Here is a 24,611-nt window from a genome sequence, read left to right as displayed (position 1 = left end):
AAATCTCAGTTTGTTTACAGTTGCTAATGCATAGGATGTAGGTGAAGACTAATAGAGCACCAGACTGGCAAGCATTAGAAGTGTCTAGCGTTACTTTACAAGCACTTTCACCTGCTGTGTTATTCCCACAGAAGATACAGTAGGCATGTTGAACAAGCAGACCAGCTGAAAAATACATAAACATGTAAAAAAATTGAATTACTGTGTGATTTTTACAGAGAGCAAAATCACGACGTTCCAGTTTTAGACTTTCTACTTCTGTACTTGTGTCTGAAGAGCTTCAGCTGTTCTGAGAGTGGTTTTGGTTTCCGTCAGTTTTGGGATGGATTGGAGCTCCTCCCTAAGGAAGGCACTTCAGACCTCCTTCAGGAGAGATTCTGAGTTGATTTCCTGAATGCCTGTTGGCTTCAGAGAGTCAGTTCAGGTAAAAGACTTTAAAATAGATACCACTTCTTACCTACCTGTTCTAGTGCATTAGTTTGCTTACTTGAACTGTAGAATCTACATTTCCCCTTTGTTCAATGTTAGTGCAAAGTATCTTTAGCCTGAGAGAGAGGTGGTGCTTTAGCAATGTTGCTGTTATTTATAATAGTAGTGCTTCGATATTAAAAAAAAAAAAAAAATCAGGAAACTTGAACTGTTTGCAGTATCTTGTGTAGAATCCAGTTACGAAATAACAGATGTTACTTTAACCTGCAGCACTTCATTAGCAATTTCTATGAAAAAAAAAGAACTAATTTAATCCAGTTCCCCTTGCCTCCTTTCCCCCAGGATGGGCATCTTCTCCCATCTCATCTTTGTTTATCACATGATCTCTCCTTTTACTCATCTTTGGGATGACAGATGTGATGGATGTGCAAAAAGTTCAGAGTTATTGCCAGGCTTTAAGCTTTTTTTTGGCTAAATACCATGCTTTCAAACACTTCTTTGTGAATTATTTTCAAACTACAAATAACAGCAATAAAAAGGTTCATTAAATAATTTGAAAATGTGTAATACCAGATCATGCTGACTTGCTACCCACAGGATGTCATTTTCATCTAAAACTAGCCAGAAGTCTTGAGTAAATTAGAAATTTTTCTTCTGTATTTTAATTAATATGAGCCATGTCTAATGTGTCTCACAATGGCTTTGCCAGCAACCCAATTTCTTTTTCTTTTTAAATGATCCCTTTTATACACGGTGCTATTGGTGAAGTAGCTCAGTCCTTTACAGGATGTCTGGCTTAGGAGCAAGCTTTCAGTGTTCTCGTTTTCATTCTCTTGCTCACAGGCAACATAGACTTCTGAAATATTTTGGTAATTTGTTGTGTGTTGATCTTTGGTTTGTAATGTAAGAACCTTCTTGTTTCTCAGCTGGGGAGGTAGGCTATGCTACAAAGGAACAAGTGTGTTACAAATGAGACCAGAGTAAGGACCTAATGAGTAAGTGCGGCCGGTTCTGTGCTGCCTGCGCGCAGAGCTGCTGAGTTATATCCACTCCCTGCTACTTGGAGCGGGATTGCTGGGGGATGTGTGGTGCGGAAATAACCAGGTGAAGTAGTGTAGCTTGGAAGGGTGACTGCCATTGCTGCAGCCTGTTGTGAGGAGGAACGGTGGCTTTTGCTGATGTGGAAGGAACAGGTGTGAGGAGTTGCAACCCCTTCCATGTGATGAGAAACAAGCCAGGAACTTCTGGTCTATGCGGAGGATGGATGTGGTAGCCAGTGGGAAACGATGGTACTTCTGGGTTGAGGGGGGGAAAATATATTTGTGAAGGATCCTTGAAAACAAAATCCTGTTTTCAGTGGCTGTCCATGTACATCATTTATATCTATAAAGACTGTCAAGCTCAGACCCGTTGCCTTGACCCTTAAGATAGATTTGGAAAATCTCCTTTTTTTTTTTAGTTTTGGGGGGTTTTTTGTTAGTTTTGGTGTGGCAAATTTGTCTCTGTGTGAGATATTTATTAAAAGGAAAATTGGTTCTCAAGCTTATCTTGTATAGTGCGGTAAATGGACCTGCTCATCCCTTTGACTGCATGTATTCATATGGCAAAAATACAACCAGATATTAGCTTCTACTCTAGATGCTCTAAGTGCCAATTCAACGGTATCGTACCACTGGACATTTCTGAATCTGTTTCCAAAATAAGTGACACAGATAGATGGTACTAACGTAGTTCAAGTAGCTGAGTAGAATGCCTCTTCTATGTGCAAATATTGTCTTGCTCAGTAGGTGATAACACTGCTTTTTGCTCACTGGTCTTTTTTGCTGCATGTAAACTCCAACTATTGTTGCTATAATGATTTAAAAAAATATAGTGGCCTTCATGTGAGTCCTTTACACCTTGTACTTGCAATGGATACTCTTTTTTAAAAAATGCACGATGTAATGTCCATAATATGGGATTATTTTTCAGTGTACTTGTTCATTTAATGTACTTTTACAAACACAAGAAGCTTACAATTTATACAGCATTGATTCTCAGCAATGACCAGCTTAAACGTGCATGCAGAAGTTGGATTCAGTTTAAATTTGTGCTTCTGTTTTGTCCATGACCTACACAACAAACACCAGCAAATCTTTTTTGGATAACCTATGCAACCAAGGGGTTACTTTCATTTTCTTCTATAAAACTTATTTTAGATTACTGTAGCGCAATATTAAAATTCAGCTTTTGATGCATTGGAATAAAACCACTGCCACTTCAGTAGTTGAAAAATTATTTGAATGTTTGTATGGGTTTTAGCTTTTTTTTGATATTACAAATAACAATACAGATACCTATTTTCTTAGATTGTTTATTTTTACATTGGTATTTGTTGAGGAAGGAGATTATTTTAGGCTTTTTCATGTCCAAAGCCCTGTAAGTGCATTCAAGCCTTATTTTTAAAAACTGCTAGGGTTGCAGGCATTGGTGTAAGTTTGTATATTGTATGTTATAACATTCTGAAAAATAGCGATTACTCATTTGGACTGCAATACTGTTCTGAGTTTGCAAGCTGCTGGAATCTCCCCAGGTACTAGTACTAGTGAACTGGGGAAACTGGGTTTACCTTTTTTCTTTTGTTCCTACTCTTGACATCTGAATGCTCCACAGACATCAATGAGCTGGCCCTCATTAGATCCATGGAAAGATCAAGTGATGTGTGAAAAACTAGTCCTGAAGTCTGTGACAGAGCAAAGTACTGAACTTGGGTAACATGAATCTCAATCTAGTTGACTAGACGATAAAATTATGCTTGCTGAATAAGGTCTGGAAAGGAATTTTATGTGAAGTGTAAATTAAAGAAAATAAAGTTGTTGTTTGGTTTTGTAGGTTTTTTTGTTTGTTTGTTTTTTACAATTTTGTGTATCTACACAAAATTTTTTTAACAATTCATTTATTTCTAAGCAATTTCAAACCTCAGAGTTATTTGTAGTATAATTTGAACTTTATTCTGTGAAAGGGGTAGTTCGGGAAGCAAACCCCTCTCCAGGGTTGCTCTTAAAGAAAAGTGTGAAGTTTTTGGTGTTTTTCTACCCCCTGTTTTTGGAAAAAACTATATCTTTATTTTTTGGCATTAAATAAAGGAATTGTAAGAAAAAAAAAAAAAAGGAAAAGAAAAAAGCATGCATTGGAGCAGTCACTGGGGAGACTATCATTTATATTTGAGATAATTGTGGAAGGTGGTAGAAGAGAGTTTTAAAAGATTCGATGCTACTGCCTGTTTTCTCAGACTTCCTGCTGACTGCTGATGACAGCTGCTTCGTTGAGATTCCTATGGGTGAGTTTTCAATGGGAAGCTTTGCACAAAAACAATGGGAAATAGGTGATGTGACAAGAATCTCCAAATTCCTTGGGTAGTTTTTTAAAAATAAGTTTCTTTTTCAAGTGAATTTCATGTTACTGCGACTGGAACTGGAAATTCCTGTACTTCTTGGTTAGATGGTGGAGACAAGAACAACACATGTCCTCAAAAGAATCATGGTGCTACTTGGCTCTGGTAGCAGCGCTGTCTTTGTGTATGGACTATTAAGTTAATTTTTTGTTTGGTTTCACATATTTCTTTCCTTCCTTTGTATATGTTTGTGTCTTTGTGGTCTCACTTGCTTGCATAATTCTATACCTTCAGTTCATTTATGTTCTTCGTGGTTTTGTTCTTGTACTGCCAGTTGACTGGTATAAGACTCAGATCTTTCCTACAGTTGAGCAAACCATTGTAAATCCTTTTTTGCAGATGTAAATTCGTGGGTATAATAATGTTGTTTGCTTCAGTTACAAATCCATTGGATGCATACAACGTGAACTCTTCATCAGCAGTTAAACATGTTGGCTCACTGTGGGGTGCCTTCCTGTTAGTAGGCTGGGAAGAGTCTATTGGGATTAGATTTAGGTCTGTTTTCTAAATGGTAAGTAACTCTTTGCAGCTTAATTTATATCTTTATTTCCACATCTCTGTTAAATGCATAGGATGCCTTGTCTCCCTAGTCCCCTCAAAAAAACATAAAAACACCCCAAACAAAGTCTAAACTCCCAAGAAGATAAAAAGACTTTAGACTTGGGACAAATCTTAGACAAACTTATTCTCAATATCCTCTTTACCGAAGATATGTGCAATCACCTGTACTATATCATCTCCTATTTTGCCTGCATGGTTTCACTGATGTGGAAATGTCTGATGGAAAAGAAATTCAAGATTGTTGTCTTTTTACTGCATTGAAAAATACCTAGACTTTTACAAAGCTTTCAGAAAATTATTCGCAGTCCATTTAGGGAAGCTGGCTGAGCTATCAATAGATACGTCAGGTGTTTGCTTGTCTGAGGTATCCTTGAAAGTAAAGAATGCGAAAGGCTGAATTTTCTACGTGAATTTAACAGCTGCAGTTGTTCCAGAGTGAGCACTGAAAAAACTACTGCATATTTTTCTCCAGATCTTCTTTGCTAAAATGATAATGAGGGTTGCTGAGGGCATTTATTTTTGATAATGTAAAATGATAATTTTACTTTTTAAGGTAACACGCTGTTTTAGGGACCAGTTTCTGATCTGAGCTTTCCTTAGTTACTCTGCCATAAAAATAACAATATTTTCAGCTTTTGAGACTTAAGGATAGATCAGATCTTGCCTTTCTACTTTTATGATTAGTAATCAGGTCCTATATTCCCTATGGCCCTGGAGGGAAGGTAGCATCTTAAACTCTGGGCCTGCAAGTTGTGCAGATCCAGTGGTTAACCCCACAGTGGGGAAGGAAATACGTGTATAAGTATGTGTTCCTGTAGGCCTGTATCTTATATGTTGTATATCCTTCCCACTAGAAGGTCCATTATCTAAACTTGAGAGTCTTGTGGTGTGAGAAAGAGAAGCTTGAGGTTTTTGTGCTGTATTTATCGCTTGCATACATTATTTCTCATTCTAAGTACAAAAGGCATAAATGAACAGCTGAGTGCCAGGTGAAGCTTTCAAATGAATTCAGACTTACCCCAGACAGATTGTATGTCCATCTTTTAAATTCTATGGATTAAGCCTTGTGCTCTGTTGGGAAACCATAGAAGATTAAAGCTTTGGCCCAGGCTTCAGTTTTAGCTGGGCATGATGAAGGCTGTTTCATCTGGGTGCTGTTTTCTTATTTCAAGCAGTTCTCCAGATACTTTTCTGTGTAAAAGGCAAGTGTGATTGTGTGATTTGTGTAGAGGTTGTGGTGTGGAAATTATTTGGTTTTTGAATTTCTGGGTTTATCTGAAAAAAAAAAAATCCATTTGTGTTTAGCTTAAGATATCATCCCTCCAAAAGGAGGGCCAAGGAGGGGGAGTATATGGTATGAATTATGTATTTCCATAAAGTTTTTGTCTTAGGTTAGACAAGGGCTAAATATGCCTCAAGTTGCTCAAAAAGCTTTTGCCTTTGCACCACTCGATTATCTTAACTGGGAAAGTACAACTCTGTGGTGACATGTCTGAGATTTTCAAAACTCTGTAGAAGATCCTAGAATAGATACATAAGAACAAAGAATGGGAATGAAGTATATGGACCCCAGATTATTCTGGGAAAGATGTCTGTCTAGATATTGTCAATCGGTGTAGATTTAATTCCCATTAATCAAGGTACAAAACACTGCTTAGAGGAAATAAACCAGAAGTCTTTAATCTTCTGGAAAAAAGCTCTTCCTAAAATGAACCATTTAAAAAAAACAAACAAACAAAAAAACTGTCTAGTGTTCAAATGGTGTACAGGCTTTATCTTCAGTTTAGATGAAGTAGAAGTTTCAAGAGGGGTTGCAGAACTTTCTGTTGTATTGCGCTATCCGCTACCTTAAATTCTAGAATCCTATACAGAGGGGTAATGAAATCAACCCCAGTTGAAGTTCACTAAAATGCTTAGTAATTGCTTTCATCTATTCACTTCTTTCTTCAGTCTCCTCCCTAGCTTTATTTTTACTTTTAAACTTACATGACTTAAGTTCAGTAAGCTTTTTCCTCCTCTTCTAAATTCGTTTTAATTCTGGTATTCCTCTAGTTTGCGTCATTAGCTTTTTGGCTGCTAGTTTGCTTTACCTTGGTCCAATGTTATTTCCTATTCCTTATTTTACACGATCTGCATTTTATTGGAAGATTATTGTGCTCTCATTAGACCCTAGGTTCTTCTCATGAGTCATTTCTCATTGGGTGTTATGGTGTATACTGGGCTGATGGCCTTTTAAAGGCTCTAGATTTCAGTAATATCCAGAGACAACTTTGAGGTAGAGGGGCTACAAACTATTTTGCCTTTCCCTTCCTCTCACCCGAAGCTAACAGTGAAGCGGGTGAAATTATTTCCAACGGGTGGAAGCGGGTGAAATATAACCAACGCTAACATTACAATTTGTGTGCATGTTTCATGTTGGTAGGAAAAGGAAGGACCCGGAATATAATAAAAGTTGACACTACTCTGCCTTTTTGCTCTACGTGATGGCCTTCAGCTGTAGGGTTACTTCCATTAACGTGGAGAAATCTGATGGTATCTTTCTGTGCTCTGCTGTTGGACCTTTTTGTTACGTTTGTTCTCATATGTTTGCTGGTTTTCATTCTTTGTTTTTGCATCCTCCCCTGCTTTCCTTCCCGCTGTTTTTTTCCTAGCTGTAAAATATTTAGTGATTCTTAAAGTTCAGGGCAACTTTGATTGACATAGTTAATGCAGAGTGCTAACAAAGTTCAGAGTAGTTTGGGAATGGTAAAGAAAAGACTGTGTGGGTGAACATTTTTCTGTTACAGTTGATGGCATTCCCACTGAGAAAATAATTTAAAAGATATGCTATTAAATCTTTTGATATTAGAAGTAATCAGGTATTTTGGAATATCTCTGGTGTTGGAAGTGTGGGGGATGGGGGGTGTTCTGCACCAGTTTCTTCTTCCCTTTGTCTGTATAAAGATACTGTAATGACAGCTCTCACTTCTGGGTTTGTGGTCAGTGGGAGAAGATGGTAATGTGCCCTTCACCTAGAAGCCCTCAAAGTACAGTTACCATTCAGTGTTTTTGGTGATTATGTCCGTCTCTATTCCCTCATGTTTGTGCTTTTTTAAGTATGAGTGAGAGTAACATGGACTTTGAGAAATAACACTGATTATTTAAAGAATTAATAATGATAAAATATCTCTTTCTGGGAATTTGTGTTCCAGTAGATTAGCATTATTGATCATTCTCTCCTCATGTACTCTACAGATGATTTTAGAAATCTGAAGCTGTTATTCTTTTCTTGTCTGATGTAATTACAAGTACAAGGAATAATCTAATTAGAAGACAACAAGGATGCATTCTAATTATTCTAATAAATTATGTTAATGCTTTATACTTGTAGTCAGGTTTAGTAAGAAATCATTTGACAAAGTGACAGCTTGTCTTATAGTGCTAGTAAATATAACTTCAGTTTTGTCTCACTGAAGCTTACTGGTAGTAGACTTGAAACCCTGTATTAGAGGGTTTGGGCCCTTCAGGTGCACTGCAGATTCTTAAAAATCTTTTCCCATATGGTATTGGTAGTGCCAGTAAACTGCTCTGTGTTTAGTTGGGGAAATCAGGCAACTTGCTAATTTACACTATGCAGTTCTTAAAAAAGTGCAGTAGAACAAGACACGGTCATTCGAAAATCAGACCAGCTCTGAAAGATTTACTACTAAAATATTTAATGATAGCCTAGCCTAGCCTAGCCTAATCACTGAGTCTTTTCCAAGGTATGTAACTGTACCTGGGACAAAGCGCACTTGGATAGTGTGCAGATGTTTAATCTCTGTTTAGCTGTTTCTCATCCTTTTCATGGATTAGAGCCATTCTAGTCTGCTCTGCAGGACTGTAGAGTTGAATCTCTGTAATAACCGCATGCATGCTTCTGATGCCTACGGAAAACTGTCAGTGGCCCCTCATCTGCCTAATGATTGGGATGGCATTACTGAGCACCTGAGTGTACGTTACTGTGCGAGGATCACAAAGTGCCTACAGACCTGCCAGGCTGTAATCATTAACTCAGGACTGAGTTCTTTGCTTAAAATTAATAAGATCATGCTTATGGAACATGAGAATGACCAATATACATTAAACCCATGTGAAACAGAGCAATTGATGGGATGGGGTTGGGGAAAGAAGATGTCAGATGGATTTTAAGTATATTCTGCTCAACTCCTCATATTAGAAATTTGTCTGTCCTGCATAGCACCCTTTCATCTGCCTGACAATGTTTTCAATTTATTTCCTTTTGCTGACAAAATATTTCTGGCCACTTAAATCTAATAGGTGATCTCTCTTTTTCCAGAAAGAGATGGAGTACTCAATTCTCGCTAAACTGATGTCTGCATTTACTCTTAATTAGATTAAGTACTGAAAGTGTCACTACTTTTTTGTAGTAGTATTATGTCTCCAGGTCAGTGATGAGTACCTGCATATTCTATGATTAGTAGCATTAATGGGCTATTTTACTTTTAATTGTTGGCAACAAAGGGTAGCAGGAACTCAGACTATTACTAAGTGCTTTAGGATATAATTTAGAAACCTTTTCCCTAGACTTCTGTTCTTCTATTATTTTTTTTTTTAAATGAAACACAAGGTACAGTTAGAATTATTTCAGCCATGCCTGAGCTGCTTATGCTTAGTAAATATGCAATGGTTTAGAGTTAGGTGCTGCCAACCTGAGAAGGTCTGGATTGCCTTTACGGGGTTGGTGAGAAATTGAGGGAGACAGAGAAGGGATTGGTAAGGGTGATCAGTTGACAGAATACAAGGAGACTTTAAGACTGCTTAACTTCTATCGAAACACTCTGTGTTCAAACTTTTAGGCTTTATCGTTGGAAGGCCTGCCCTAACTAATCAACAAAACAAATCTATTTGAACAGACTCTTAAAAGTTAGAATGATGGTAAGGTGGTGAAAGTTTAAATAGCAGTGAGTCAGAGTAGAAACTATAGTTATCCTACACCAGGTTAGTTCCATGCATTAGCTATGAGACGCTGTTACATATAGGGGGGATGTAAAAGGGATGACATTTAAATATTTAAGTAAAACCAATATTGGTAAAAGATACATCCATCCTTCTGATGGCTAGATGAAATTACACTGGGATACTCTCTGTCTCTATAAGTTGTGCGGCATCCTGCTATTAAGTAGTCTTTCTAACTGTGTGTATGAAGAAATACCTTGCCCTTCATTCGCTTAATCTAAAATTCAAATGCTCATTGCAGTATGCAACTGCATTAGAAGTACTTAGACAAATTAAATGATTCAGTATGGTAGCTTTTAAGAGTCCAATTTCCATGTGAGGAATCATTTTTATCATCTGGAAAAAAGACAAATAGTGAATTTTTACATTGGCTGCTTTTTTGGTAACATTTATGTTGCATGCGGTTTGCTTTATTGTTAATCCAAACTCAAAGCATGGACCTGTTATTTAGCTCATAAATGCTTAACTAACGTTACAGATTTTTAATGCACATACATATATTAATCTGTCTACTCTGTTCTGAACAACTTCTTTTGCATACAGGTTACTGTAAGCTCTGCTGGAGCAATTCTTGTATCGATGCAGTTTTGAACCATGATTTTATTTGTGATTTGTACCTAACTGCGTATGTAGTGCCATTACGGTTTGCAACATAATTATGCATGTACGGCATTTAAAAATATATATGTGGTGGATATGGTACCTGGAAGATACCTGTGGTGTATTCAGTTTGTCAGCTGTTGTTGTTGTCTTCTGTTGCTGTGAATATTTATAATATTTATAAGAATAATGTACCCCTTGAAAAGTTTTCGTCCATTTCCAGTAATGAAGCAGGCCTTTGATAACCTTTACTAATATTTGTTCTGAAATACTGAAAATCCACAAACTTAGGAAGAACATGGTATCTAAGCTGCTTATTCACCTATCAATAACTACTACTGACTAGTCGAGTTGGGTGAAGTTACTTCTAGGATGGAAGCAAATTCTCTGTATAGCTGCCAGCAGGTCACTGCCTCAGGCTGCTTGGGTGGACGAACATAGGTTGTAACGCTGGTTCTGAAGGAAAGCTGCAGAGAGCTGCTGGTAAAATCACTTTCCCCTTTGTTTGTATTTTCTACCTAACCTTGAGAATCTCAGATGTCATACTTTTATTGCATTCCTTTTGGACAAATCTGGGCTGTTTTGAAGTTAACAGAAGCTTTGACACTGATTCTAGATCTGCAATTCAATGCTATGTATGGTTTAGTTCATGAATTTAGATTGCAGAACCACTAGGGCTTCTGCGCTTTTTTTTTTTTTTTTTTTTTTTTTTTAGTTATAAGGGGAATAAGGAAAAAATAGTTAAACTAACTCTGCGTAAGGCAGCTATCAATCTGAAGTTTTTTGCAGGCATGCAGGGAGGTGATCAGTGCTACCACATGCTGCCAACAACCTGTTGTAAATCCTTTATAGGCTCTTAGAAAGCTAGTGCATAATTAACCTTTGCTTGAAATTATTCTCTTAACCAGAGAAGAAAGCTCCCCAGATATGCATGAAAAATATAATGGACGTTTCTAGGTGTTTCTTTCCTGAACATCTTATGGCTTATTCCCAAGTGAAATTGAAAACCATCAGGGCAGCAGCAGCCTGCTCTGGGAGGGAATTGGCTGATGGGTGTATTTGAGACGTGGGGGTTTCTGTACAGCCTTAGATCTTCCATACAGGGCAAAAGTGTGTTTGCTACTTTGTAGTGTGTAGCAAAATACAGTCTGAAATCTCTGGTGTAGCCAAGACATGGTCTTAGCTAAAGAAAGGTTTATTCAGGAAAAAAAAAAAGCATGAAAATCAAAATCCATTAGGTGGTTCCAGGAATGGGGTTAGAGTAATGGATGTGGGACCACATGCTGACATAATCTCGCAGACATATAGCTTATCAACTCAAGTTATTAAATGGACACTTCAGTTGTAGCCTTTGGGCAGATATTTGTTGAAACATAAAGGTTTTGTTGGGTTTAGCACGGTTCCTTTTAGCAGATTCTAATCTCAGTTTCTCTTCTGGTGAATGCAAACCATCAGCGCTTTCAGGTGTTTTTAGTATGTGGCTCTGGACTTACTGGAAACCATCCTAAGTACAGGAGAAAGTGACTCATTGAAGTTTTTGCCTTATTTGGCCAGGATTCTGAGTTTTAGTCTTGTTTAAAATTCCCATTTCTCTCTGCTAGCAGAGGTATAGCAGGTACTTATTTTTCCTACTGAGCTAGACTCAGCAGGACTCCTGGGAGCTATAGGTTCAAAGTTCAGCCTACAAAGTTACGTGTGGGAAGCTTTTTCCTGCATTGACTGCATATGCTCAGGGATGTATTGTGTGGGAGGTTTTTTTGGTGGTAGTGCTTCTTGTCTTTTTCTGAAAAAGGTGTATAAAGATGGCGAGAGAATAGGTAGAGGAACTATTTTAAAGAGGGTGAATGGAATTCCAGGCCTTTCACATGAGAAGCAAGGCACGCCCACAAAACTGGGGAAGATGAGAAAATGGGGCATGGTGCGTTTCAAGGTGATGAATCTTTCATGGTTTTTATTTTTCTTTGGTTTACTATGTTCCCTGGCTATTGGGCTTGCATCAAATGTGGGGATACAAGTATGTATGTTTCAGTTATCTGTCTGCTTTTTGGAGAAAATGTTCTTCCCCAAGTACGGTCTCATTGTAAATGCTGCAGTTTGATATCCTGCCTATTAGGAAAGTAATGGTCTGGGAAGTGCAAGGTAAGTCCTGCCTTACTATAAACAAGAGGAAAGCTGATTGTTTTCACAGGCCAAGCTTTACATCATTCTCACAAATCAATACTATAAATTCAGTGGCCTTTTTTTTTTGTGTTGTTGGCTTTTCTTTACAGAAACTTCTGAAATGCAAGAATTTTAGATGAAAATATAAAATAGCTGTGCCACGATCAAGGCAAGGATCAGACCAGTTCACTGCCCTTCTAACTTGTGGTGACGGTTTTTGCAAATTTGCTGCGTTCTTGTTCAGTATTTATGCACTGTTAGCACAAACTGAGTACCTTAAACAATGCCCTGCTGAATATTGCAGCAATTCCCAAATTTGTCTTCAGCAATTTTCAAGAGATCTTTATCTTCCCATGAAATATTTTTAAAAAAAGCTGGGGAAAAAAGGTAATACCAAAAAAACTGTTAAGGCAGCAAACATTCTTTGCTTTTGTCCTGCAGACATCTCTAAGTGTTAGCTGTAAAGGTTTCGGACACAGACTGTCTTCCAAAACTTAACTGTTTTGTTATTCCCATCCTTTTGACACTCCCTAAACACTCAGTTCCAAAAGTTTTTGTATTATCTTCAAGAATCAGAATTTTAGGATGGTTTCATAGTGACTGTATAGTCATTGTGTTATAAAAAGACCTATCTTGAAGCATGACAATAAACCATTACGAGGTTCTTCCAAATGGTTTTGAAATTTCTGTATCTCCTAGCTTTCCTAAATTTTACCCAGATGTCTGATAAACACAATGTTTCAAGCACTATACTAGACTTGGCAGACACTAAATTCAGCAGAATGTAAACTACATTCAATGTATTTATGTATCCTCTTGGCATTTTTCTCCTTCTGTAGACTCAGCACACTTTGTTACCCCAGTGAGTCCCATTTACTAGGCTGGAATTCAACTGCATGAGATAGTGTTTAAAAAATCTCAAGCAGCTTGCTAGAAACTTTTGATATTACAAAAATTACTTGCTACTTTATTTCTTCATGATTTTCTCACTTGATTGTGTATTATAGGTTTGTTGTTTGGTTTTTTTGTTTTGTTTTGTTTTTTAATGTCACCAAACCGTGGCAGTAGCTGTTAAATAAAATATCCATCCTAAAGCCTGCTCTAGTGGAAGCTGCTCCTAAATTGCTTTCATTAGCAGCTGCCACTTTAAGGCTTGTGCATAAAGATTTTAAAAAATTAAGAATTTCAGTTTTCAAACAACTATTCTGTGTTTTCAACTTGATCTAAGCTCATGTCACTCCCACACAATGGTAGAACTTTGCAAATATTTTAATTTCTAAATGTATTTTCATTTTTCACATGTTAGATAGCCTAGGTTTGACAAACCACATTCTCATAAATTGAAGCTGCAAACCAGGACCCACTTTGAGAGCTGCCTTAGAGACCTACAGGGAAAAAGTTCTCTGATCCAGAGAGATTAAGGCCTCCAAGTGGAAGGCTGAAAACAGTCAGTATGGACAAATAGGTGGGAATATGGAAGCATGGAAATAAGGTGTTGATCAGCATGCTGGGCAGTCTTCTTAAATGCCCAAACCCTTATCTGCTGCTAAGCTTTGTGTAGCTATAACATATAGGCAAAGCGCACTTACAAGAAACTGAAGAGGATTTTTTTTTTTTTTTTTAGCACTATTAAGCAGCTCTCATTCCTGAATTGCACTGTATTGCTTGGATACTCTGCAGCTAATTCTCTCCTTTAATGACTTGTGGACATCACCTGAACAGAAATGAAGGTTAAATCCTGTCTGACTAGCTTAACTAATACAGACCCATTAGCTGTCACAGGTGTCTATGATTAGCCTTTGGTTTAGCAATTACAGAAAAATGTTAAATACTCCCATTTGGCTTTACAGAGTAAAAGCAATTTCAAGTGTGGTCTGCTTGCTAGTGCTTCATTAGAAGAATCTAGTTTTGCATATCTTCATAAAAAAGCAAACTGTGACTAACAGAATGAAAAAAGCCTACAGTAAAACTGCCTCTGTAAGTAGTCTTTGGATTTCAGTTTTCTGTCAACTGTCAGCCTCTTCTCAGGAATGAAACACTGAAAGAATCTCCATGGCTAAATTTAAACCTTGTAGCTGGCATATTTGCTGTGCATATAGGTGATGGACTGGATAAATGTCCTAGATGGGTTTGATAAGTTCTGTTTGCTCCCTACTCACAGTTAGGAATGACTGACTGGGGTGGGAAGAAGGTTATGTTGTAAGTACTGGCAGTATTTTGGTTGAGATTTTTGATGCAAGATGTGGTATTAAATTAGCGACAAGTTCAAAAGACTGGAATTCATTATGAAATACTTCATAAATCATTAAAAAAATTCATCTATGGCAGGTAGCGTGACAGGGTTTTCAAGATAGCTTTTAGCCTGTAGGCTCCTGTCTCATACTTCTGCAGATGTTTCTCAGTGTTGTGGAACTGTATTCATTCTCGCTGGGACTTAATAAAATAGGATGCACTAATGTCAGTATTAATGATAATCTGTCCACACTGAAATTCAGATATCCCAGATATGGAATATATCTTACTATAAATCATTGGCAAGAGTATAAATCTTAATGTTATGGATGTGTCCAAGGATGAGGTGTTAATTTTTAAAGTCTACAATACTTCAAACAAACAAATCCTTCTTGTTACTGCATTTATTTTAAATGATGGAATATGATTAGTCCCATTATGTGGACGTGCTTATGTAACAGCTTATAAATATATACGAAACCCTTCCTAGAGAACATATAGTCTTTATTCGAGTGGTCTTAGTAACTCGCTGAGATGACAAATTTAGGAAAAAAACCCATACACCCTGATAAATGTATGTTTTCTCTGTTCAACATTTCAAATGCCAAATCCGTCTAAAAACTTCCTGATAGATATATAAAATTTGTACTTTCTGCTTTGATTTTTCTGTACTTTTTCTTTGAGCCCTCTTCATCTTCAGAGACATGGTAATTAATGATAATTACTAATTTATTGGTTTAGGTTATAATGAAAAACCTACCAAAATAATGAAGTTTCTTGCTGCTCCTTGTTTAAAAGTCTGTCCTGGGTTCTGCCCTGTAAACCTGAGCCTATACTTCTGGGTTTTGAACCCTGTGTTCTTTGTTCCAAAGAATCAAAATGGTGGGCCTTGAAGCCACGCTACAGAATAAAAATTCATGAAACTGAGAACTGATGGAGTTTTAATACAATGAGTTGAAATCCTGCCTGTAACCTTTGACAGTTGTTTTTAAGTATCTTTCAGGCGTTTATCTGCTTTAGTCTTAAATGATGATTCTGAGACATACGCTAGGAATGAATGTGTGTGATGTCAAGGAAGGCCAAATAACTGAAATATTAGTATAGTTCTAAAACATACCTGAAATATGTTCAAGTATAAAGCTTCTTAATTAGTAGATGGCTAGGCTTTTTGTTACTGTTTGTCTCTGTCAGTCTCTTCAAAGTGTTGGCTTGAAAACTAGTGTTTATACACACTATGTAGATGTATATGCATATATATATATCATATCTAAGTTGGCATCTACAGTTGCCTTTATGCTGTTAAATTGCTTAGCTGGAAAAATATGGGGATGCTTTTTTGCAGGATAAAGAATAGGAGGTTTTTAATGGGATTAATAAGGAAGACAAAATATTTTGGTGCTTCCTTTTATGTGATGAGAAGGAATTTTTTTTTATTAAGATTTCTTCTAACAGCTTGGATTCTATAATTGTAATGGCTTTTGAAAGAACTGTATTAAATCAGCTAGCCATGAAAAGAAAGGAAAAAAAAAAAAATGCAGCAAACTATTCATTCCTGGAATACCAGTGAAAGCAGCCATGGATGTTTCATAGCTCAAGTGAAGTTGCTCTGAATGCTTGTGGCAGTGCATTTTATTCTTCCATGTTCTATCAGCTGAAGGCTGTAAGTTTTGTAACAAAGGTAGGCTTTGCTGCCACTTGAAACAGTAGAGAATGTGCACAGTAATCTCTCCAGAGACCTGGCACCCTGTAAAATGATCCCCTTGAATGGCTTTATTAGATGTCCCCTTCTAGGTGAGAAAAAGAGAATCAGCATTTATCTTCCTTCCCTTCTTCTTGACAATGGTGAATACTAAAAGCTTTCCGTGACATGGAGACTCTTCAGGGCAGGGCATATGGACTATTCTGTGTTCATAGAATATTTAGGACAGGAGGTTCCGTTCTTGCTTGATCCTTAGCCACTAATACAGTAAATTGCTTAAATTACCAAAAAGTAAAAGTAGGAGTCAAAAACAGGTATACAATTGCTCCAACTGTTAATGCTGTCAAAGGTAATGTTAAAGATGTGTTCCTGAAGAAACCTCTCCGTCTCAAGGAGTCTGTCCCAGCATTTTGACCTTCCTGTGAGGATTGCTATTGGAATGATTGGTTATTGCTGCTTCTTTCCAGACTTGGTTTCCCAGAATTGTTAAAATTTGATTATCCATGAATTAGTTTATTCTTATTTTTCTTTGGAGGTACTTTTATTACCTTCCCAATCTCAGGAAGATTTTTTTTTTAGTGCAGATCCTGGTTTAGATGTGGTGCTCAAACTGCTGAAACTTGTCAGCTGAGTATGTTGCTCTGGCAGTGTTCCCAGTAGCTGAAATTAGGGCAGTCCCAAGTGGTCTTTTCCGGGCATTTTCAGTTAGGTCTCCAAACACAAGCTCTGGGTGTCAACTGCCATCTGCCAGTTCTAATCCAGGTACTAGTACTAAAATGAACATCCTAGGGTGGTCATTAGCAGTCAAGTGTACTTTTAAGGAGTCCTCATGTTTTAAACTATTGTGTCCCTACCAACCCAAATTTGTACTTTCTTCAAGCATTTATTTCCCATATCATTAACCTTTCATAATACCTAATCCTGTGCACACTGTTGTTAACTTTTTGTTTCGATTTGAGAAAGGTATTTTGAAAGAATAGAAAACAAAGTATGAATTTCTCCATTCTTCTGATTCAACAACAGTTGATCCCAAACACTGGAATTACATTACTGGAACAAAATAGTTCCTCTTTATAGAGGAATATATGTTACTTTTATGTTTTTATTTTATTACTTTATATGTTTTATTTATGTTACTTTTGTGAAACCGGAAGGATTTTATTGGATGACAGTAAATCATATTGATGGCAACAAAACAATAGAGAAATTACTGATGAGGAAATGACTGTCCCACAAAATGTGCACCTGGATAGAGGGATTTAGTAGAATCAACGAACTACTACTTAGAGGACTTCCAATGCTGTTAAGCACTCTGTAGACTGACAAAATGCCACATTAGGTTAATTCCGTTCATGGTGGCTTCGTACTTATCCTTAGAGAAATCTTCACGTCACTAATTTACAGTAACAGTGTGGATTGTTGCATATACTTATCTCCTAAACATTGCCATATTTCTTACTCCAGGCTCATATTTCCTAATAACTCATTATCAAATCACGTTTGGAAAAAGGACTGCTGAATTACTTAGCTAGAATGCAGTCATAGGTTTGGCCTTACTCATGACCTTCACCAAATAATAAGAGGCAGCTGCATACATCTTGTGCATGACAGGAATGTTTAATCTCCATTCTCCTATAATACCCTAGTGTAATTGAGAGTGAAATGCATAGGGTCATGTCGTCCCTTCCTTGCACGCTAGAAAATCACTCTAATCATCCTTTGCACTGAGCTATATGGTGTGGATTTTTTTTCTTATCTTTGGAGATAAAATACTTGTGTAGTTAAAATGGGTCCTAATAAGGAGCTCCTAACAGTGTACAAAAATGAGAAATACCTTTGCTTTTCTGTTCTATTCAGATAATGCATTGGTTTACTGTATAGTAGTGGGAAGTTAATGTCATTTCATGTAACCCTTTCAGAAGACTGATCAGCTCTAGCTGTGCTATCTGTAAGGACAGAGTTGTGACTTGTTCTAAAGAGCAGATCTAATTAAAACTCAGAATTCATGATCTTTGGGCTGAGGCTTAAAAGAAAATCTGAATGAAAAGATGTAATGTTGAAGCTTCTCACCAAAGAAACATTAGGTTTGTCAAGGCTTTGCTTTGTGGCAAAATTTGCGTTTAGTGGTTATCCTAAAATACATGGTACTGATGCTAATGCTTTCCAGTTATGATACTATTTACTAAATAGACATTTTGGCAACTGGTACTTCAACAGGTAGCTGATAATTGATGCTCTAAATGTTAATGATTATTGAAATTTTTTGTTTTGACGGTCTTGCAGCAGAAGTATGTACTGTAAAGCAATGTACACTTTTGTTAACTATATGCAAAAAAAAAAAAAAAAAAAAAAGTCAAATAGAAATTGAGTCCCCCCAAACTGAACTGTTCTGTTCTGAGGAGTTCAGTAAGATGCCCATGGAGAATACACCTCTTCCCACACAATGATCACTCATGGATTAATTTCTCCATTGAACAGTTTTGTGACCCTGTCTATTAAAGACCTCTAAGTTGTGTTTTCTGCTTTCAGGTAAAGTTCGAGTAATACATAGAAAAGGCCTCCTGCGACCTCCTAATGTAAGCCTGTATTTCTCATGTGAACATACTGCTCTGTTCGCTGAGACATGAGACCCATCAGTGACTTCTTCACATGGTCCTAACAGCAATGAACAAAAATGAATAACAAAATCCAAATCCCTAATGTATTGTCACGGCAGGGATCCATTTCAGTACCCCTTTAAACAGTGTTTGGAAACACCTTGGGGGGGGAAAAACCTCAACCCAAAACAGGTAAATCATGTAGCAGGAACCTCTATGAGTCTCTAAATCTACATGCCTCATCTTTGAACTGGGAGCACAATCTTGTGCATCAGAACATGTTAGAAAGAAACAGAAGGATTACAATAGATCCAGTAATGAAAAAAGCTTTAGGTACTCAGTATGTAAGGCTCTTTGTATGAATAAGAGATTAGTCTGGAGAGTCCAACCCCCAGTAGACAGAGCTGGGGTGAGGGTTATTTCACGGTCTGTGATAGAGCTTATTCCTCTATCTCTTGCAAAAAATGTTTTAATCCAATCGCAACAGCCAATTTTATGAATCCAAGAGGCTTGGCATTGGTAAACAGGGTATGCAGCTGTACACCCTAACCTCTGAAGAGAGACTGACTTGCTGCTGAAATCTGTTGTGAGGTACACTCAAATACAAACCTTCTTCTGCTTCCCTGCCTGTAGCCTTCTGCATCTTCTGATTCTTCACCAAGCTAATGTTATTTATTGGGGACCTGAATTGTCTAGCTGGTGTACCTATATGAATTCTAAAATTAAAATTTAGTCAAGCCAGAGTATCTCCAGACATTGAAGCCTTCAGTCTTTTCAATTCAAATGCATATGGCACTAATGGGACCCCAAGTGGTCATGCTAGTGAGCTGGTAACTTAATAGTAATTCCCTGAAGAAATTGTGTAGTGAAATCAAGACCTTTCAATACTGAAATATTAGTTTTGCAGGGAGGAGAAACCTCACTGGTTTTAAAGGTAAAAGAAAAAACTTAATATAAAACTATCTTCACTTTTTATAAGGAACCACCATGATACTTGTGTTTTGGGAAGCAAAGAAGGTTCTTACATTTGGGTTTCATTGGTCTTGTTATCGTGCCCCTCTTTGTTAGGATTGTGGATTTGTTTTGGTACATTGCAATGGAGTACAATGGAAGTGGTCCAAGAAAGCATAAGATAGAGTATGTGGCTGGTGGTACAATGTATTGAAGTATCAAAGCCTTGGGTATGTCATCAATTAATCATCTATGGTCTCAGCTATTGGGGGTGGAGGGAAATATGCTATGTTCCCACTCTGTAAATAAATTTCTTGGCTATTATAGAACTGATCTAGTTAAAGAGGAGTCTCACTTGATTTGTCATTTCTTGAGTACTTCTTAGGCTCCAAATTCCTAAGAATTGAGGTAGTTTAGCGAAAAAACCTTATGTCCCCGTCCCGTGTCGTGTCCGCCCCCCCCCCCCCCGGCCTAAACAGAACATACTAAAATTTAAACAGAATTTCAGGTTAGATAAGAAATACAGCAAGGCTAGTTAAGCATGCAAATGGATGAGAAACTCAATAATCTTCCCATTATGAATATGAATAGGTTAGGACAAAACTTCTGTCAGGCTACCTTGCAGCTCTTAGGTTCTTTGATCACCTTGGGTGAGTAAAACGGCTAATACAGAAATTACCTGGGTTTATCCCGCCATAGGGTGAAAATATGAACTAGATAATATCCAAAGATACTTGCTTGCCCTCTGATTCACTGAGTGGCATAAAATGAACATGCTGAGGAGACTGGGATATCGAACTTCTCCCTCTTCCATTTGTATTTTTATGAAGACAAAGAATTATCATCAGTCAGTGTAAGAATAAACCCATTATTAAATGTGTAATGTGAAAGGAAAAATGGTTCATTTGAAAAGCAATGGATACATTTTGATTAATTGTTAAGCATTATGTAAAAAATTGTTTTGAAATTGCTTCTTGTGCAGTAGTTTAGCTGTGGAATGAGCAACTCAAGCAATTGATGTATTGGCAGACACATACCTAGTAAATGAGTTCTAAATTATTCACTCTGATAACCAGCAGCTATCACATATGTTGATATTTATCCCTTTTCCCTTGTATAAAGCTGTGGATCGTCTGCCATTATCAACTCTCCTTGGAAGTAACTATTGCTTTTTGGTGATGGAGAGCAGTTGCTTTTTCATTTTGTGCTTTATTTGAGGAATTTTTGTTTCCTTAACTGTGACCGAGAACTTTTTTAAACAGGTCACTTGCAAAAGGGAAACAAAATTTAAAGTGGTACCCTCTTCCTTTTCCGTAAATCTTTTTTTCCTCTGGTTTTCCCCCCACAAGCTATGCTTTACTCTAGAGAAATGAGGTCTTGTCCAGTGGAGGGGGATCCTCAAAGCTGACGAAATAGCAGGAGACATTTTCATTTTAGTGACAGAGAGGAACAAATAGATGTGTCTTCCTTGATCCCAGCTTTACAATTACAGTGAGAAAGAGGCAGACACTAGAGACTGAGTCTGTTAGAGCCAGCTTGCTCCCTAAAGGAGGTAAAAAGAGATAGTGAATGCTGAGAATGGTGTGGGTTTTTTCTCTGCTCCAATGTGGTTTTTTTTGTTGTTGGTCTGGGGTTTTTTGCTCCCGCCCCCTTCCCCTTCCTCTTCCCTTGGACAGGGGCTGGAAGGCGATACAAGTACTACTTGCACATGTTTTCACTAGCTACAACAAGGCAATGCTGATAACTGTTAGTTCTATACTTACATTGGAGACATGCAAGGGTCAGGTGCCTCTGTAGGATGAGCCGCAGCTGATTGTCAGGGAGTGTCATATTGTCTTGCCTAAAATTCCAGACAGCCAAGTATATTGGTTTTAGTCTCTATTTCAAATGTGTGGATATGATTGTTCAAATGCAGTGGCCTAAAGTTATTAATCCATTGAAATTATTCTCTTCAACCATCTTGATCTTCAAAGTACTCTTGACAGATAAGAAATGTGCTATTCCTTATCTTATAATCAGATCACCTGTAGGGTACATCTGGTATAGTTGTGTACTATAATAATTTTTCTTCTATTTAAATACATTTAAAAAAATTTTACTAAACTCCTAATCTTTTTTTTTAAAGTCTGAAAATAGCGATTGTATCGTTTTAGATCTTTTCAGGATAGTGTACATAGTGTACTGCTTTTGAGACGAAGTTATAAATGAACATTGGAGATTTTAATACATGATGTGTTTGACATCAGTTAAGTGAATCAGATAAGAGATGCTTATGACTATGTCTACTTGCTGAGAATAAACCAGCTGGTATTTATTTGGAAAGTATTCAGAAAACACCCTCTTGTTAATGATCCATTGCATGATCTGACATCTGGTAAACTGATACATTGTTGTCTTTATGGTGAAAATCACCACAAATCATTAAAGATTTTAAGAACCATTCAACTTCTTTATGCTTTCTAAAATACAATAATTATGGTAAAAAATTTTCTTATTAGCAACATCATTGAACGATGGTCACCCAAGACCAATTTCATAGTAGGATCTGTTAGCACAGACAATAACAAATGTTAATTCCAGAAGTAGTTTCCATCTTAAGCAAGCAGGTGGCTGTGGTTAGTAGAGTGAGTTTTCTGTATGGCATATGGCAGGATACAGTGGCGTTAACTTTTAATGGAATCCTGTAATTTAAACTATTTTATTGATCCCTTCACTGAAGAACTGTGCATCTGGAGCCATCTTGACTGTATTTGTTTCAGTGAGACTTCTTAACATGAGAGGTTTTTTTGCTTTTGAAACCGTGTCTGTGTGCCCTTGAATGTGTAACAAAGATGATGTCAAGCTCCTTTTGAACCTTCCTGAGGATACAATTCCTAACGTGGCTTGCATTTCCTCAGAGGCTTGCCTGCATTATGACAGTTTCCCTTGCCTATTCTGCAGTTGGTCAGAACTTAAAAAGTAGTATTCAACTGTTCTTAATATTTCACAGAATTGATAAAAATAATATTTTTTCCGACTTTTAAAGATGTGGGATTCAGGTTGATGTCCAGATGACACAAGATAAAAATTTTAAGGTTTTTAATATGCAACTTCAGTATATTTGTGATGGGTAGCCACTTAAGATTATATGTTTGGTTTAAAACACGTAAATTATTGAATCAAAACTTGTTAAAGTGGAAGAATCTTTAAAAGACAAATAAAGGCTCTGGCATAGATGGGTCAAGATTTATTCCTTCACTGAAATGAGCAAGTTCAGGCAATAACATTTGGAGATGGAATCTCTAAGACCCATTTCAACTGTCAGGATCTTCTTGTTAGATCCTTCAGTTCAGTTTGGTGTCAATTTTCTCTCTTAGTGGACTTACGAGGCAGTAGATAGGGATGTAATGCTGGTGATTTAAAGACGGATGGATGCAAAGCCTATTTTTGAAAAGGCCAGACATCTCTCTCCCTCTTTCTCTATTTGCACAATAACTGTCTTTCAAATGCTTGTCACCTTTTAAAGTTTATATCACTTGTTGCAAAGGTTGTCATAGTGGTTTATTTTCTATCGTAACTATTCTCTGTGTAAAGCATTTCTTCCAATGTTCTCTTTGAAGATGACCTTTCATTAGCTTAAGTTCGTGCCCTTTGTTGTTAGATTTGACACAAGCTCCTATAGCCTTATAAACCATACCTTTTGTTCTTTTACAAAATTCTTGTGTAACTTGGCAAGATCTGCTGTTAATTTCTTTTTCCAAAGGCTGGACCTCATTCCTCTAAGGTTGTTTGTTTGTTTTTTTAGTTATTATTATCCCAAATCTTCCAGTACCTGCATGATTGAGTGATATCTTTATATCTTTATTTTTGCATACTTCTCATAAAGCAGTGATTGGGAATGTGAGCATTGTTCCACATGTGCTCTGGCTCTCCTATATATGCAATAGATAATGTTCCGCTGATTTACAACATGTTCATACATGAAACCATTCAAAATTGTATAAGTAAGTAGTATTTCATACATTTGAACCCATGGTCCTATAGGATTAAATTGTCAGTACTTTTTTCATGTTAGCTTTTACTCAAAAGATGTTTCTGTATAATTGGCAACTAAAGAAATGATCCCATTTATAGGCATAATCTGCACTAGAAAAAGTCAATTACATATCAAAAGCAATCTAGCTTTTTTATCAACTGAATTGCTGTACAAGTTCATCTACCTGCTTTAAAAGTACCCACACAGAATGATAATTTCTCAAGGTAAATCTGTGTGCATTTTCTCTCAACTTTGCAGTAATTGGTTTAAGCTATTTTTGGTTCTGTAGGAATAAATTTACCATGGGAAGAGAACAACAACAAAAAATCTTCAAATTCTTTGTTAGAACTGTTGCTAAACATCTTTCTAACTATCTTAAATTGTCTTTTATATTTGAGGGCCCAGTTAGCTCTTGTGATAAGGAGTCTCTCCTATACTAATACATTCATAGGAACTAGATGTATGGTGTCCCTTGTTCCTTTATGGTTAATACTTTCCGTAATATCAGAATTGTTTATCAAATTACTGGGAAGTAGTTTTCTCTTTTGAGTCTCTTGGATATTTTTTTAATAAAAATATTTATTTTTTCCTTATTTTTTCCAGAGCTAAGCTGCCTGGAGTCTTGAGAAGGTTGTGTTCTATAGTATAAGACTTTATTGCTCTCTACAACTACCTGAAAGGAGGCTGTAGCGAGGTGAGGGTCAGTCTCTTCTCCCTAGTAATGAGTGATAGGATGAGAGGAAACGGCCTCAAGCTGCGCCAGGGGAGGTTTAGGTTAGATATTAGGAAAATCTTCTTCACCAAAAGGGTGGTCAGGCACTGGAACAGGCTACCCAGGGAAGTGGTTGAGTCTCCATCCCTGGAGGTGTTTAAAGAACGGATAGATGTGGTGCTCGAGGACATGGTATAGATGGACTTGGCAGTGATAGGTTAATG

The 24,611-nt window shown here is 37.1% G+C and overlaps 1 protein-coding gene across 6 annotated transcripts in view; it reads left to right on the top strand.

Annotated features, from left to right (window-relative positions):
* Positions 1–24,611, top strand: part of FHIT (fragile histidine triad diadenosine triphosphatase) — a 616,103-nt gene that overhangs the window by 104,402 nt on the left and 487,090 nt on the right. For 2 of the 6 annotated variants that reach the window (XM_087744936.1, XM_087744941.1), the window contains exon 2: positions 18,642–18,688. The exons of 3 other annotated variants lie outside the window; for them this stretch is intronic. The gene's annotated coding sequence lies outside the window, so the exon portion shown is untranslated. Of the gene's footprint in view, positions 1–18,641; positions 18,689–18,882; positions 18,902–24,611 lie in introns of those variants that run through there. One more of the 6 variants, XM_087744940.1, reaches the window with a different exon arrangement.

This window comes from Nipponia nippon, unplaced genomic scaffold (genome assembly GCF_047370975.1).
Source record: "Nipponia nippon isolate SJK-2023a ecotype South Korea unplaced genomic scaffold, ASM4737097v1 scaffold_9, whole genome shotgun sequence".
Lineage (NCBI taxonomy): Eukaryota > Metazoa > Chordata > Aves > Pelecaniformes > Threskiornithidae > Nipponia > Nipponia nippon.
The sequence above is the reverse complement of the archived record's forward strand: the minus strand, read 5'-3'. Positions and strand labels throughout refer to the sequence as shown.